The sequence below is a fragment of the Pimephales promelas genome, chromosome 19 (genome assembly GCF_988280905.1).
Source record: "Pimephales promelas chromosome 19, fPimPro1.hap1.1, whole genome shotgun sequence".
Classification (NCBI taxonomy): Eukaryota; Metazoa; Chordata; class Actinopteri; order Cypriniformes; family Leuciscidae; genus Pimephales; species Pimephales promelas.
Genome location: NC_142787.1, coordinates 22,087,766 through 22,105,519, shown reverse-complemented (window position 1 = coordinate 22,105,519; position 17,754 = coordinate 22,087,766). Strand labels below are relative to the sequence as shown.

The window sequence follows — 17,754 nt, the reverse complement described above, 5'->3', positions numbered from 1 at the left end:
CCTCCCATCTGGGCTGGGAGCCCCATGCGTCGGCCCGTACAGGTCTCCTCCGGCTAACTGCTGCAGCCCCCCCGTGGCATATGTGAGCCATGTCAGAGACACCTGGAGATGATTGCTGCTTTTACCTCATTTACCGCCATCCTCATCAGTCTTCTGTCCAATGATAGAGAGAGAAAAAAAACAAGACTCGGATGTACCTGCACTGTTTGTACCTTGAATTCACTTTTGGAAACTTTTATAGTGATATAAAAGTCTTAGCCATTAAACTACACTTAAAAAAAAAGGCATTTCCTACAACAAAATGAGACATCAATGCTGTTGTGGGACAGAACTCACCCTGAATGCAATCTTTATTTCGAATCTGGTTTGTGTGTGGTTTAATTTCCTTTTCATATTCCCCGACATAATCCGTATCTCCGCTTATTCTCCTTTTGTTCGACATCCCTTGCCGTTTTTCAGTGGAAAAAACCAAGCAAGATTCAACTTCTGCCAAGCAAATATCATTTATATCATATTTGGGCACATCTTCAGTCTTAAATTCCAACCTGTAGCACAGCTGAGAGCCTAGTCAGAAAGTACTTTAACTAAATAAGGTGTGAGAAGATCTTTAAGGGATTATGTGTGTTTCTAGACATTTCTGTGAGGGGGTGTCCTGAAGGAAAAGCTTATTAATTAAAAATCTCATGTTGCATAATCATTTCACATTCATGCCAGGCTTACCCTGTGCCAAAAGATCTATTGGAGTCGCAAAGAAGCGAGGAAGTCAACCACTACCCGGGGTTGGTAAAAATGTACTCATTACGGGTGGGGGGAAGGGCTGCAAAAAAAGAGGGAAAAGAGACATGTGTTAGTACAACTAAACTGTGCCTAGTGCATTTAAAAGCATTCACAAAACAGTGTGATTTTCTGTCAATATTATGTCAAGAAGTCTAGTTATCTTCAGATACAAATCTTTCCATTGTGCTCACAGAAACAGATATAGCTTTGCCAATTTCATTCATCATTTACTTTATTGTTTTGCAAAACACATTGCCCGGCAAATCATTGTCATCATTTTCTATAGCACGAAGTTCAAAGTACTATTTCTCGCATTCTTATCTGCATATTGTCATTGAAATGGCAAAGATGTGGGGTGCTGCTTGTTCTTGAGTCTGGAGTTAAAATAAAACTGTACTGGCACTGGGTCCCTCTAGTGAGACAAACTTTAACAACAGGAAAAAACCCAAAACCCAAGACTAATCCTTTCAAAAGCTCATGTTTGAGGATAAATGGCTGTTTTCAATCGAAGGTGTCTTTCCTTTCCCCGTAACCCTCAAGAGCTCCATCTACCTATTACTTGTCTAACCCGGTGGCCGGGGTCCTCAGAAATGTTGGTCAAGCACTTAATCTCACATCTCCTTGCAAACACCTTGGTCTTATCACACACTTCCTCTGTCAGACATTTCCTGCCAACACTAAGGACAAGGAACCAATCAAAAGAATGGGAACTCAAAGAACTAATTATTACGACACACTTAATTGCTTTTTAAAGAGGAACTGAATGTTCTTTTTGTTTGTAGTGAATATCGGACCACCACAAGTGATGGAAGGTAAAAGTGCACGAAGGACACTGTGACTTTAGACTAATCCTATTATTTGCTATTGTCTATTACACCGAAATAACATTTTCATGTCTTTTCTGACACTTTTTTAAATGATTTTATTTTAAATTTAAAAGTTAAATATTTACTGGGATACATTGCCTATTTATATACAGTAAATTTATAAATAATACATTAAATCATGTTCAATAATCATGTTTATCAGTGCTTTTTACCTATTTGGAAAAAAATATATATATAGAGAAAAAATTACTTTTAATTAAACTTATATATTTAAATAACTTATATATATAAATTAAACTTATATATAAATAATGAACATTTAGAACAACAATTACAAGTACAGTTAAAAAGTTTTTGTACGATTACTTTTGCATTTTGTCTGTTTTAGTGCATTTTCACAGTTATTCCATGAATATTTCACCTATTTTAAAATTCTGCTGACCAACTTTCCTTTTTCTTGTCCTCTTTAAAAATAATCATTATCATATTAAAGTACTCTGGGGTACAGACTGCCATTTACGCAGATAACCTATCTATGGAGGGATTTGTGAAAGGAGCGAATATGAGACAGCCAGAGATTTTTTCCCAGCCAGCCTCTGCCACTGAATGTCCTGCAGTGTTTCTCATTGTTTGCTGCCTCATAAGAGATAGCCAAGAGAGCCTGAGAAAACTAAAAAACAGCACTATTTAACGGAATTCAATCTGTCCCAATAGATTTGAATCGCTAACTTACATGTCTGAGTGTAGATTCTATCTGGCTAATGAGGGGCCTGAATCCTTCTCTGTTACTTCAAAGGGGGTGAAATTCTACCTTTCTTGTAGCGAGGACCTTTGCCTGGGCTCTCTCTCTCTCAGGTGCGTCACTGTGCAAGCTAAAAGAGAGGGTTTCAGGCAGCGAACTTCCAAAGGACTGTTTGTTCCTAAGTTCTATGTTGAAAGCTAAATATGGGTAAATATACTGACCAGTTTCAAAGCCTACATTTATCTTGCTCTCATTTAATCCAAGATTTTCTTAATGATTAATTTGCAAGCCAACCACAATATTTAAGAGGAAACTCCAATACCGTTCCTGCATTTCTATGCAGGAATGGCACTGGGCCCCTAAGCTTAGTACCAATAAGCTAAATAGATTTTAACCAGTGTGCACTACAAAAATTCACTATTTGTGCAACACAGTTCATGCAATTCACATCTACCACAAGTAACGCTACAATGTGAACTGTTTGACACCTCTGACAACCTTCAATTTGAGGTTAATTTGCACCAATTTCCTAGCCGTATCCCACTTTTTTAAAACAAAAAGCAGCAAGACATGCATCTTTTGTGTGCTATGCCACAGAATCCATATAAAAAATGTGCAGCAGATTTGATTAAACTAGTGACTCTGTGAGAGTTATTATTCTTAACAGTATGCATTTGGTTTTCCAAACCAGAAAATACCTAGGTCAGTGGCCGTTAAAGTTGCTGCAAAGGCTGTAACAGGGTGGATCAAGACAAACCCTTAATTGTCATTGTGCTTATATGTGTGTGACATTGACCTCTGGGCATTTGAACCTGTGACCTGTCACAATCTCCAAGCTCATTCAATAGCACTAAGTGATCAGCACCTCCAAGACAAAGACGCAGCTGCCTGCCGTTGAAATATGCATTAGTTAAGTATTCACTCATGGTAAATAATACATTGGTTAGATTAGTTCTAGTTTCAGGGAAAGCGAAGCTAAATGAATAAATGATAACACAATCTAACTGGATCTGTCAAGCGGCAGCTCATGGGTGTAAGTTCTTCAACGCGGAACAATGCAATGATTAAGAAAATGACGCACTGAGAAAAAAAAAAGTGAATGAACAACATTTCAAAATTAGGGTCCCACTTTATATTAAGTGGCTTTAAGTACTATGCACTTACATTGAAATTAACAATTTGATACAATGGACTTATTGTGTACATACATGTTTTCACATTGTACTTATATTTTGAAATGTAATTACAGCTGTAATTAATTTATGTAATTACATTTGTAATTACACTGTTACCCCTTCTCTTACACCTAAACCCACCCTTAAACCAACCCATGCCACTACACCTGACCCTAACCTTACATGTAGAAGATCTCAATAGCAGCTAAAGTGTTTTACAATACAACCTGAACACAGTAAGTACATTGTACTTATTTTTCGATGCAAGTACATAGTACTTCAAGCCACTTAATATAAAGTGGGACCGAAATTAGTACAGAAAAGAAACAGGTCAAAAGTTTTGTTCTACTAGCTCAGTGAGATCATACAAAACATATTTCCAAAAAGTGTAAACAATTACTAAATTAGTCAATAAAGACTGAAATGATCATCTTTTTTGAACAAACAACCAAAAAAGTCAACTCTCATAATGCCCCCAAGGTTTATTTTTTATTTATTTATTTATTTTTCATTCAGAAATGAATCTTTTAGTTGGTCTCAGGTGTCAGCAGGGCGTTTTATCAGGTGTTTTAACTCTCAGTGAAAGATATGAAGTGTAAGGAGAGGAAGTGAGGAAATGAGGCCCAGGTGGCTTTTGGGAGGAGACTGGAGACAAAAATATTCCCAGGCCCTTCAAAAGACAAAGCAATCCCCCTCCATCAAACCTAACAGAGACTGAAAAACTCAGCAGTGTATAAGTGAATTTAGATAGGTTATCTACTTTTTATAGTCTTGCAAAGTCTATAGCACGTAGAGCCAATGAATAAGTTAAAACTGATATTTATAAATTTCTGTTAGGAGTTCTAGGAGGACGGTAAGAAAACTACAGTCATCCAGAGGTCACAAAAAGTAGAGCCATTATGACACGGCTGGCTAATCGACAGGATGACACCAGAAGTACCTTTGCCCTCCCTAAGCAGGAGGTGGAGGTTGAATGTCACACTTGAACTGGAGTCAGTGTGTGCAGGATCACTCTATCAATGACTGCCTCAGGTTACTGAGCGTTGCTACAGACAGAAACATATGTTCTACCCCTTGTACTAAACCAAACACCAAAAAACGTAAGTTTAACTTGTGCATCAGGTGTTGAAAATGACAATGAAAAATAAGAATAGAATTAATACTAAAAATTTGGATACGTAAAAATACGTATCAAGTAAAACATTGTATTTGTATTATATTATTATTATTTTTTTTATTTAAATATAATATTATATTTATATTATTATTAATATTGTTTTAAATTAAATTATTACATTAAAATAAATTAATAGGGACCAGAACAGATGCAAGAGACACTGTTGGTCAATTTGCTTTCACATAATGATAAGAAAATAAAGCAATTGAGGTGTAAATGTAATAAAGTTTACAGTGCAGTTCTTTTTCCCGTTCAGCTTGTTAATCTAAATCTGTAAATGTCCAAAATATAAACAATGTACAGATGAGCTTAACGAGGGTGAGGGTTCCCTCTTTTTCCTAAAACAAATAATTCACAGAAGCTTGATTAAACCACTTCAAACATCATAATAAATTTACTCTGTATAATCAACTATCTTTTCTCATTTTTCAGCTACTATTGCTTAATTGTTAAAAAACTGCATTTGAAATGCCAATGAGTTTAATTTTCAGGGTCATGGCCGGGTTTGATGCCCAAGTAGCACACAGTTAAATGCCTACCTTGAATGCACTATAAAATTACCACATGCATAAGCGTGCATTTTAATCTTAACATTTTCAAGCAGTAACAGGTGCCATAACACTGCATGACCAACATGACATCATGACTTTTTCAAGTCAAGTGGCGTGTTATCTATACGCATTTTGAGCTATTTGCGTGTATGCGTGTAAATGTCCGAGCGAAACGAAGCAAAATGTAGATCTACATCTGGGGAGCGATATTTTTTTCTAGGATGGTAGGGGAAGACTCATAAATGGTATTAACCTCAGAGACGGGTATAGGTTTAAGGATGGGGTTGGGGTAGGTCATATATTTATATATACAGTAATGTAACGTTAAGTCAACGGTGTACATAAACACACTGAAAAGTGATCATGCGTGTTGATAGCATGCCAAAAATGGAAATACGAATTGGCGTTTCATACATACACCATTTCATGAGATTAGTCTGGCATGACCTGAAACATTATGATCACCTGAGTCTCTCAGAAAAGCACCTGCTGAAACCACATACATACGAAATATCAGACATTCCACTGTTTTCATACCAGACGAGTCCAACAAACATAATCTGTCCAGTGCACATATTGATATATTCATATATATATGTATAATATATATATATATTCTGTTTTCCCCCCTTAATATATCAAAGTGTGCCTTCCATCTGTTGCACCAATTTGAACTCTCAACCCCCTCTTGATCAGCAATTACATTGCAATGAAGAGAACAGACCACATGTCTCCCAGTGGTTTCTTTGTCCAATGAGGCAAAAAGACATAGAAAGATGCTCTGGAACATTGTAATCATGCAGACAGCACAACAGAGGGAAAACGTGTGTCCAGTTTACCCTGCGGCCAAAGTGAAACACAATACTCTGTATATTCTGTTACAACGGCATTCTTTTTTCAATTACTCTCAAATGCTGATGAGTCCAGGTGACCGTGGTTCGGAGTGTGTGTACCTGTGGCTTTATTGTTAACTAAAAATATTATATAACTTAAAAACAAAAATTAGAAATGTTGCCTTATTGGCAAATAACTGAAAAATAGGTTTAAGGTGAAGTACTAACATGACTAAAACTGGAATAAATAATAAGTTAAATATAAACAAAAAAATAAAACTAAAAGAATGATTTTTATGTAAAGCACACCGGTGATTTTTTGCCAAGAAAGGATGTAACGCTTACTTTATAATCAACCATAACAGTGAACTTTCAATGACCTTATTTGTTGACATGATGCCCATGAATTGCAGAGCTTGAGCAAACATATCTATATGTGATCAGATGCTTACTTAACTGCTATTTTCTCACATTTTTGTGGTGTGTTTATTTTGGTATTGAGAGGAAAGCGTGCAGGCGGTGCAGCACAGATTTACTTATTCATAAATGTCGCCCTCGTGGATGGCGTACTGTTTGTTATCAGTAAATCGCAAAAAAAGTATTTCCAACTTCTTTTTACTTCTAAGCAAAGAACTAAAAATAACTATGGCGTGAGTATTGAATCATGTACAGTCTCTTGTACATTACGGGTGCATGAGTGCAAGGAAAAGCAATAAGTTGCTGGCTGCAATTCACTTAATGGCCACCGGTGTCACTAATAACAAGGGTTTCTGAATTCTACATTTAGCCACATAAAGTGTTACCCAAAATTCTGTCATTTTGAATTTTCTACAAAACATTCAATCTGTTCCTCAAATTTGAATGACATTTGTGTAAAAATATAGTGCAGTATGCTATAAACGTATCCTTAAAACTAAGAAGCTGAAATAAAGGAAGTAGAAATTTACCATCAAAACAACTGCAGCATTGAAATGTGGCTTCACATTTTTCCAATCTGCTTGGACCTTAATGATTATCGCTTGCAGCTATATTTTGATATTGATTTAGACCATACCACACATATTATCCACTAAATATATCTTCTCGTGATGAGCGAGATAAGAAGAGGACAAGTTCTCCATATGGCGCAAATATCCTTTGATGGTCATACGTATGCCACATGTCACTCTTCTATGGAATGAACCAACTGACATAAGCCATGCAGGGCTGAAGCTGAGAGGGGAACACGGGCCGGTTCTATGAAACCATAATGAGCGTGAAGGAGACATCAACACGTGTTAATTACTAAAGCAAGTTCCTCATCTGTAATGTGGGAAGGGGGTTGATCCTGCCAAGCCACCAAAAAACAATACGACCAAGCCATAAATTTGATAAACTCCTAATTAATTTTGCATTATAACTTCCTCATGGCTCTAATTATGCAATGAGTCAAGTACATCTGATATCAGATGTTCATGATGCTACGCATCTATTGATTTCGATGAGTGATTGTGACAAAGCTGAAATCAAACACTTGAGTCAAGAGGCATCCAGCAGTTTTCTCAAACATAAAAAACGTTCCTAACGGAGAAATCCTTGACATGCACACACTCACTATTTAGCTAATAAACTGTAATTAACCTGTTTGCTCATGTCTTGGTTTGGTCCGTCTTAGTCATATGTTCTCATCCATGTATACAGTCTGAAATGAGCCTTTACTGGTCACCAGACTCAAAGCACGTCTTGACTCTTAAAGAATGTGAACAAAGATGAAAGCAGCAGTAAAGTTTTATGATTCTCACCAAGTGCAGCACCATTCCAACACCATGTGACTCTTACAGCTAATCCCTTACGCATAAATTTCAGATTTATACTTGGGGTATAACAAGCTATAAAAACATAAGTGAAATTAAATTACAAATAATACTCCAAAATGGAGTACTCACGCTTCAAGTTGTTCCAAACTTGTACGACTTTGTTCTATCAAGAAACACAAAAGAGGACATTCTGTCTGTTCATTGTAATTGCAAATTCTTTAAAATTTCTAATCTTTCAAGTTTGCACTGACATGACAGTGACAGAACTGTCCTTTTTGAGTGAACTCTCCCTTTAATGAGTTATGCACTGTTACGACAATCCTGTCCCAGATTCAGCAGAAGTGAAGGAAATCATCTTGGGCATGTTTCCTGGCTATGGTCACACCATTAATTTCAAAGTATTGCTCTGGATTCCTCTCATGCCTGCTGTGTTTCTTTTACAGTGCATTCAGGAGATTTGCTTTTGTCTGGAATAATAAAACATATAGCAAAAACTCTCCATAAGCATTTTTCACAGTAGTTGGATCACAAAGTTCGCCTTCACATGCAGACTAATAATGACAAATATTTGTAATAATAAAATATGTGGAAACATAAATAAAAAACATAAAATCAGTAGAAAATAGTGATAAACTGTGAAAAAATAGATCAAGAACTGTACAAGATAATCACAATCTATCTATCTATCTATCTATCTATCTATCTATCTATCTATCTATCTATCTATCTATCTATCAAAGAGCACTAAAATATTTAGGTTATAGGATTCTGTTCACTAGAAAGTTCAGAAGTAAATGGCTTCAACTGGAAATAAATAAATCAATCAAATATAAATTCATGTCCTAGTTACACGTAATGTTGTCACATTTTCCTGGTTTAGCAAACATTACATCGAAAAAAGAAAAAAAAAAATATAATATGTATTATTTGTGAACTGATGTTCAGTTGTTCTTTTTAATAGTCAACTAATTTTTTTGGGATCATCAGTCATGCTTGGTTAACACTGGTCATAAACACGAAGATGTACCTTTAATTTCACCGGGCTGGTAGCTCACTACAAAAACAGCCCGATCTCATGAAAGTTCGTATCTATAGTACGAATGTCATTTCTCATGCCATTTATACGCCAAAAATAGTTTTTGCGTGTGTATGGTATACGCATTTTCGCGTGCATATGATACACACTTTATGGCGTATAATAAGTCCGAATTGAAATAAGTCAGACTGATTTGCGAATCAAGCAAAAAAAAAAACAAAAAAAAAAAAACGAAGTGGGATTTATCACGTGAACCAATCATGGCATATAATAACCAATCAGAGCATGATGGAGTGCTCTCACTTTTCTTTATCCAACAAGCCAGAAAGACTTCCCCCCATTCATGTTCAATTTCCCCCCCTGCTGTATTTGTACCTGCGGTCCCGATAAAAATGAAACATTTTAAAGACAACAAATGTTCAAGCCCTTGGAGTACATGATCTAAAGCCATGGGAAAGGAACTGACAGTACACCAGAGAAGGTCTGATGTTATGACAAAATACATTACAGCACTTGTAAGAATCAGTAATCATAACCAGGGCCAGAGCTGGTTTCAGACATAAAAGTGGCGAGAGTGCCAGCTGCTTTTACCTACACAGAATCTGTGAAGCAGAGACCTCTATTTCTGGAAGAAAATAGCATTCTGGCTGTTGATAGAGGGGCTGCTGGACTGTTTCAGACAGACAGGACTGTTACTCATCCAGACAGCCCTCTACTCCTCTAGCACTGTGAACATTACTCTAAAGAGGCTCCCTGAATCTCGTCCCACCCCAATGTTGACATTCTCTGCCTGGTACTGTCAAAGAAGAGCCTATAGCATAACCAGCCGCTCATATGCTGAAGTGTAATGAAACACGGTCTATGAGAACTTCATGAGAGCATCAGGAGATAGAAGCTGTAGATAGATTTCCACAAACTGAAAGGTTCCTCTGTGACTCCCTTTCCTAACCCTCACCCTCCTCACCATGAATTTGTTTTGTCACTTTACAATGCTTAGGGTTTATGGGTCCTGTGACCTCAGGCCATCAATTCGACAAATCCCCACAGATTCTCTGGTGGCCGACCACCCTGGTGTCATTATCATTTATTCATATTTTTTAATGTTTGTTAATAAAAATATAATTGTGTATTGTTTGTTCAAGTTAGTACACTGTGAATTAACTCAAGAGACAACTTTTGATTTTAATTAATGTAGGCCTAATAGTAAATGTTGAAATTAACATTAAGATTAATAAATACTGCAGAATTGTTGTTGCTATCTAATGTAGTTTACTAATGATAGATAATGAATTACTGTTAACATGTTAAAAATAATACATCTTTTTTCTTAAGTGAAAAAGTAGACATAATAGAATATAAATATTATATGAAAAATGTTATTAACTATATAAATAAATGAGAAAAATTAGAAATGAAAAAGTTTAGTACATTAAAAAAAATTACTCAAACTAAAACCGCAATAGACAAAGAAGAAAATATTAGACCTATGTATAGTCATTTATAACATTTCTCACAAACAAAATGACTGTTTTGTTTAAAGCGTAGCATTTGTGAAATATTTGTTTTGTTTTGTTTTTTGCTTCATTTGGTTCAACATATATATATATATATATATATATACTCACTCTATACTCAATATACAATATCTTGATGTTGAACCAAATGAAGCAAAAAAAAAAACAAATATAAAAAAATATAAAAAATATAAAAAAAAAAAACAATATATATATATATATATATATATGTGTGTGTGTATGCACAAAGACATTTCGCAAAAAAAATAAGAAATCTGTCATCAAGTTGAGTCCAAAAATGTCTTCCTTCCACCAAGATTTTCAGTGAACAACTTTAATTTCAATCTGTTTATTTGGTATAACATGAGGGTGTGTTAATAATTAAAGAATCCTATTTTTTGGGTGAAGTTAACAAGGGGAATTTCGACATGTGGAATCTAACAGTTGCTTCAAATTAAACTAAATGTCACACATCACTCATGTGATGTTGATTTCTCACGCAATAAATAGGTTGTCCCCGTAAAAGTAAGGTTCTTCTAAATGCTGTGAGACACACAAACAAGAAACCGGCAAACTCAAACCCTCTCAGTGAAGAACAAACCAAGATTACTGTCATTTTGAAACAAGTATTTGGTTGGACACCTGATTGTGGGTAATTTCATGATAAAGTGTCCAACCACTACAACCAGCTGATAAAACAGTTTAATGTGATGATGACAGTAATATGATTTTCAAACCCCTGGACAGAGCTGAAAATGACCAATAGTCCAAAAGCATGAAAAGAGTGATGAACTGCCTGATTATCTTCTTAAGAACAGACAGGCCGTTCACTAAAGGAAATTGGAACAAGATGAACAAAGCATTGCATACTTACTGAGTGGAAAGACATTGAGCGTTGCCATCGGCATGAATATTTTAGAGCCATAAAGGTTGGATTTCATCAGTCTGGATGTGCAGTCAGAAAACATTACCTGAGCACAGCCTGTAAGTCAGATCATTCCATTAAATAACAGCTACAAACCCAGCAAGCAGTGGACATTTGCATTAATGTATGATGTATCAGCATTACTGTCAATTAGGTTTGTCATGCTCTGTATTTTAAAAATGTTTATTTTTTTAGAAACATTAAGAAAACAGTATATACTGTAAAAAAAATAATTTAAAGAATGGCAGCTGTGGTTGTCAGAAATCTCTAAATAACAGGTTGGCCATATTTCAGGCATTATGGGATAGTTAAATAACCTATATAATGTAACTAACCTAAGCCATAAAACAAATATGCGGTAAAAGAAGGACACGTTTTTCAAAACTAGCCTTTCCTTGACCTATGACTAGAGAAACGTAAATAGTTTGTGTTAGCCACACAATTACTAAATACCACCAGGGCAATCCACAATGACCTAATAAACATGAACTAAACAACATAAAATGTAACATACACCACCACAATATATGCATAACTGATGAAATAAATGTATTTAAATATTGAAATGTGGGATGTCCTGTTTTCACTGTAAGTGATGAGGGAAAATACATTTACAAGACGCATAATTTTAGATATAATGGGGGGGGGGGGGGGGTTCAATCTAAAAATGGCCAAAGTTTAAAAAAAAAGATATATATATATTTTGGACGAATAACGGAGAATATCTGTACCGAAAATTTTGTTTTGTTTTTCTCCATCGTGGATCTAATGACGTAGACGACAGTGGAACTCCTTATATGAGCATTTCTCTCGCCAAAGCGTGCCCGCACACACGTCGACCAGAGAATAACTTACACATACATCTGTACATGAGATTGCGTGAGAAGAACAGCAGAACAGGTGGGCATGCCAACACTGTCAAATAATTGACTTGTACTACTCCATCGTGACACCTTAAGCAGCTGCCTCATTCCATCATTATAAGCTGCATTGAGTTTCTGCTCTTTCTTTTCTGCCGCCACAAATGGGCAGTATACATCGGAGTGCAATATGCCCTAAAAGGTGCAATCTTTACAGATCCAGAGCGCATACAAATTTTGCAAATCAATAAATTAGCTTGTGCACATATCATACGACACTGTCTATAAATATCCCTATCATCAGACAGATTCTCAGTTATATAATATCCCAAATATTTAGCTTCATCACATACCTTAAAGTCAATACCAGACAGAGAAAATTGAGGAAATAACTGTCTCCTGTCCTCCTTATTCTTAACAATCATAAATTACTCTTCTTTGGATTATATTTAATGTCAAAATCTGAACCATACTGAGAACAGACCCTCAATAACTGTTGAAGGCCAGTAATATATGGACTGAAGATAACCAAATCATCTGCATAAAGTGATTGATGATAGTGTTAATTACCGACCATTCAACCAGTTCCACAGCTGTTTAGCAATTTCGATAAATCAGGGGGGCAGAATGCTTCCCTGTCTGACTCCATTGCATACATTAAATGGAGCAGACACAAAATTCCCTCATTTCACCTGCATTGACTGATGAGCATACCAAAAAGCCAAAATTCTTACTAGAAATTTGAAAACTCCTCTATTGAGTATCTTATAAAATAATTGCTCATGATTTACAGTACACGATCAATGGCTTTCAATAAAACACATAAAAGAATGTAGAATTATGACTTTTGTATAAATCTAAAATCTCCTTTAAAGCAAAAATACACATATCTGTGCCATGTTTAGGTTTAAAACCAAACTGATTATCACTGGTCAGGATAAACTTTTCCAATTTATCCAGTAAGGTCCTTTACTGGTAAGTGCTATAGACCTTATGACATATTATATATATAACATATTTTTTAGGGGTCGTGAACTGGCTTTTTAAATTTTATTCTATTGTTGTCTGAGGTCAACTTATAACGTTCGCTTGGTTTTTGCGTTCAAAAACATCAAAATGAATAATTAATAGGCTATTTTCTACCCTAGTTTTGAGCCTAGCTGAAAAATGCTTGTTTTTTATGGGCGTCTCGCACTGAAGACTGAAAGTAGACGCCCACTGCTGTGAGTTGATAACAGTTTTGCATATTATAATGAGTTTCAACTCAACCATTGATCCACTTGGGGGATATTGTTTTGAAAACGTCCAATGTTGTAAAATGTCAACCGGAATGATTCACCTATACATGTTCGACCCAGAGTCCGTGTGTTGCACAATTCCTGTCAGATCCATATAGACGGCACAGCACCGTTCTTTACTCTTAATCGGTCTGCAAATCCAGTCTTGTTTATAAAAGAATCCTCAGTGAAATGAAGCCAACAGACGGACAATGCTTTACCTCATCAGCTGGAACATCATTAAAAATTAAAGTTTATCCACGCAGTCATATTGGAATCCAGAGTAAGCATATGCAGCGACTGTCTTCTTCCACAACCAGGCACTGCACAAAATTTTGTATTTCTCTGTAGCTCAAGCCGGTTTGTATCACGAGGTAGGCCTATGTTATTTAGCTATGCGTATAATGCACGAATCGGTGTGCGGAGCTAAACAGGTAGTAAGTAAGAAGTAGGCATTGATCTTCTTCTGCGGGGGTGATGTTTTATCCTCTTTGACGTCATAGTTTCCCACTTTGAAAAACGAGTCGTTTGTTGAGGCTGGTGTCGATTACCCCTTTTCCACCAAAAAAAGAACTGGTTCGGTACTGGTTCAAAGTTGAACCTGTTTGTTTTTCCACTGACTAGAGCGCCCAGGGAACGACGTCGTTACGTCACTGTGTACGTCGCCATACGTCTTAGCTAGAAACGCTTGCAAATACAACATTACTTTTGGATTATCTCTAACTCGTATACCAAGAAAGCTTTAAAAACAATTGAAATATGTAAGTCTTTTAATCTTTTCGTTTGATATGTAATTTTTTCTGATAAGTTACGTACCCCTGTAATTGTGTATTTTTTCTTTCCATTTATTTGTTCTATATTGTGACTGTTTTCTTCTTTGCTTATAATGTCTTCAATAAAACAATTACAAAAATAGAAACACTTGCGTTCACTTCAAGCATAACAATTACAAAGGCGGACTCCATCGTGTTTCTGCAAATGTTTCTCTTGGCTTTGCGATCCTTTATTATGGTCAGAAAAGATGTTTAGAACACATCTAAACCCGACGTAAGCATGACGTGGTAAAAGAACGGTTCTAGTCCAGCAAAGAGTTGGTGCCGCTTTGGAACCACTTCTCCTGGCCGAGAGCCGGTTCTTTGGCTGTCGAAACACAAAGAACTGGTTCGCGCGCAGGCACCGGCTCCGAACTGGCTCTCAAAATGTTTTGGTGGAAAAGGGGCTGATAAAAGCTTTTATTGGACTAACAAGGACGTTTTCAGTTCTGAAACTTACAGGATATTCTTATAATATGATGTCCTCTTAGATGTCAAAAGCTCAAGGAAAATTTGATTTCTCAGTTCATCACCCCTTTAAGACAATATGCCAGGGCAAGTTCCATGCATTTTAATCTGGGACTAGTCTTAAATCTTGTATGTGAAACCATGGCTAGATATCAGAACCAAGTAAACTGTGATACCCTTCTCTTGTTTTAATGCTTCAAAGCTGCATGCTACATCCGTGACATCTTACCGTGAACAGACACCACACAAGGTTATTTATTGGGCACTGATGAGGAGATCCGTATCTCCAACTTTCAAATACTTTTGAAGCATTATCTTCTTCCCCCCAGTAGTTTAGCCATGTACCCATTTACAATGACATAGTGGACATGTTCTGCTTTGAAGTGTTCAGTCCATTTTCTTCCCATTGACTTATCTCACTTCCCATAACCTGCAGTGTTATCCAGATCACTTCACTGCCAGACACTTCCTTCAGAAGGTATTTAATTAAATGTAATTTAATTACTGAGATTGATTCAACTTCATATTATGTGAGATACTATTCCATTCTTTGAACTTTGCTCCCTTCGGGTTGCTTTACATAGTGTGACCAAGTGTTCACTATTTGATTAATTAACTGCTACTTAAAATGTACTTGTCACTCTGTTTGTTACACACACCATGGATGAAAGCCATAATCAAATAAGGGATTTTTACGTTTTTCCTCTACAATTCGAGTGCCTTGGAGTATTATTTTGTTTTTTTCCTTCATAAGGTAAGTCAAAATTTTCCGTGTCATGACCGTGACACTCTAATACTGTGGAGTGGAAGGGTGTGAAATATGCAAGACGAGTTAGAAGAGTCATCCGTATCAGTTTTCTAAAGAGAGATATGTTGTCAGGTTAAGGTATAAGTCAACGGTGAGCTCAAAAACGTTCTTGTTTTAATCCAAGTTCTCTCTCTGTCAACTTGTCAACAGACTAGAAGCTTCTAGACTTAAGCAAATAGACTTTGCAAATGAGAAAGATCTAATGGACAAACCTCACAGTGGAATTTAAGACGTCTAACAGTAAAATAAAACATACTTCTAATGAGAAAAGCACACATAGCAGTTAAAAACATTAAAAAATGTCATTAAAACATCACCTTACATTTAGTCCTGTCTATCTTTGGTCCGTTTCTACCCAGACACCAGTGGGAGGTCTTCACCTCCCTGACGGATCCTAAGGTAAAGCCTGACCACTTGTAGGAAACTCCACCGCAGGGCTCTCAAGTGTAATAAAGGCTCAGGATGATCCGTTTACATGAGCAGCTGTGTAAATGATGTCAAGACTTTCCAGGAAACCGCTCTGGGTTGTATTTGCAAAATATTCGACCTGATTCATCATTTACTAACGAGACTTGACGTTGCTTCACTTGATTTATCTTTGCGCAAAAACATCCAGGGCCCACAGATTAGTCATCTTGCTTTGACTTCTCTTCTTCTTGAGTTTCTGCAACAGACATCACATCCAAGCTCCATTTCTGCTTGCGGTCTCAGCTGCACAAGATCTCAGACGTTAGAGTGTTTTTTGCGGTGTCTCGCATGTTCAATTATGAGCATGGTCCAATGGACCTGATAATTCCCTCTGTTTATTTCTCCTGTGTGGTATCATCTGCTCGTATTTAATCACACTGGACATTTTAAGACTTTTTTATCCTCTTTTTCTTTTTTTTCTTTTTTGCTTGAACTAAAGGCTGCAACTTTAACAGTGAGGGCTGGGTTTATTTAACAGGTAATAAACAGGACTGTTTTTAAACTGTTTGCCAAGTAAATAAATGTAAAAACTTTATATGTAAAAGAGGGACTCATAAATCAAAAGTGAAGAGACAATGCCAACAAAATTACTAATAACAGCAGACCAAATGTAATGGGGAAACATAAAGCAATGTCAAATATTACACTTCTGCCAGCTTGGTTTTATTATGTGTGGTGCAGTGGTTAGCATATGTGCTTTTAACATGTTGGTGCTCATGCAACAGTCAGTTTTGAGTTCATTCCTTTTCTACTGTTTTTTTAGACAAATGAGGGAAAATAATTATACGTGGCAATCAACATTGTTTCACAAATACCGGGAAACCAGGAACGTTCCTTAATACATTAGCAGTGACAAGAATAAATGGTTGTGGATTACAAAGCATGTGTTATCTATTGTGTGCTCTGTGAACACATCAGGGGTTCTTACCTTTGTCTTATGGGAAGCAGGATGTGGGATTTCCTACTAAAACCAGTGGCTGCTCATGAACACTCACCAGCACCTGTGTGGAACAGTATGGGAATAGACAATTTCATGTTTGGTAAAAAGATCATTCAAGGCAACACAAAAATGATGCAGGGAAAAATAATGTTTGGTATTAAAAAGTTTCCATGGCATTTTAAATGGAAACTCCGTACAGACAGTCAGATGTTCTTGCCACTATATTGAAGATGCTCATTCACTTTTTTTCCTCTTTCACTTTCACTCAAAAATAATATTGTATGATACAAAAATTTAACACGTAACAGTATAATAATAATGTAGAAAAAATGTAAGCATCTTCACGGTCACACTGAAAAAAAAATATTGTTGGATTAACATATAAATTCCCCCCCTGGGATTAATAAAGTAAATCAAATCAAATCAAACTTAAAAAATGAAGTAACCTGGTTGCCTTAAAATTTTAAGTTGATTGAACTGTAAAAAGTGAGTTACATACAATAAAGGAGATTGATTTAATCATCAGAAACTCAAAATAATAAGTTATCTGAACTAAATAAATTATTTGAGTTGATTTGACAAAAGAAAGAATGTTGTGATAACAAATCTTGAAAATATTTTTTTACAGCTGCTGAGGTTGTGGAACAGAAAATGAATCAGCATTTATCTCAAAAGAATATGCTTCAAATTACTTAAATTAATTAAAACACTGCTGCTATGTCCAACAGAAGGACATTCATTAAAAAAGTGCCTCTTTTATAAGGTTTC

General features: G+C 36.0%; 1 long non-coding RNA gene across 1 annotated transcript; it reads right to left on the bottom strand.

Moving 5' to 3' along the window:
* Positions 1–19: 19 nt before the first annotated feature.
* LOC148970804 (uncharacterized) lies at positions 20–12,679 on the bottom strand. Its single transcript, XR_016147740.1, has 5 exons — positions 12,567–12,679; positions 11,303–11,410; positions 721–817; positions 337–486; positions 20–153 (listed from the first exon to the last, which is right to left on the bottom strand). It is a non-coding gene; the product is annotated as an uncharacterized LOC148970804 (long non-coding RNA).
* Between the last annotated feature and the right edge of the window lie 5,075 nt (positions 12,680–17,754).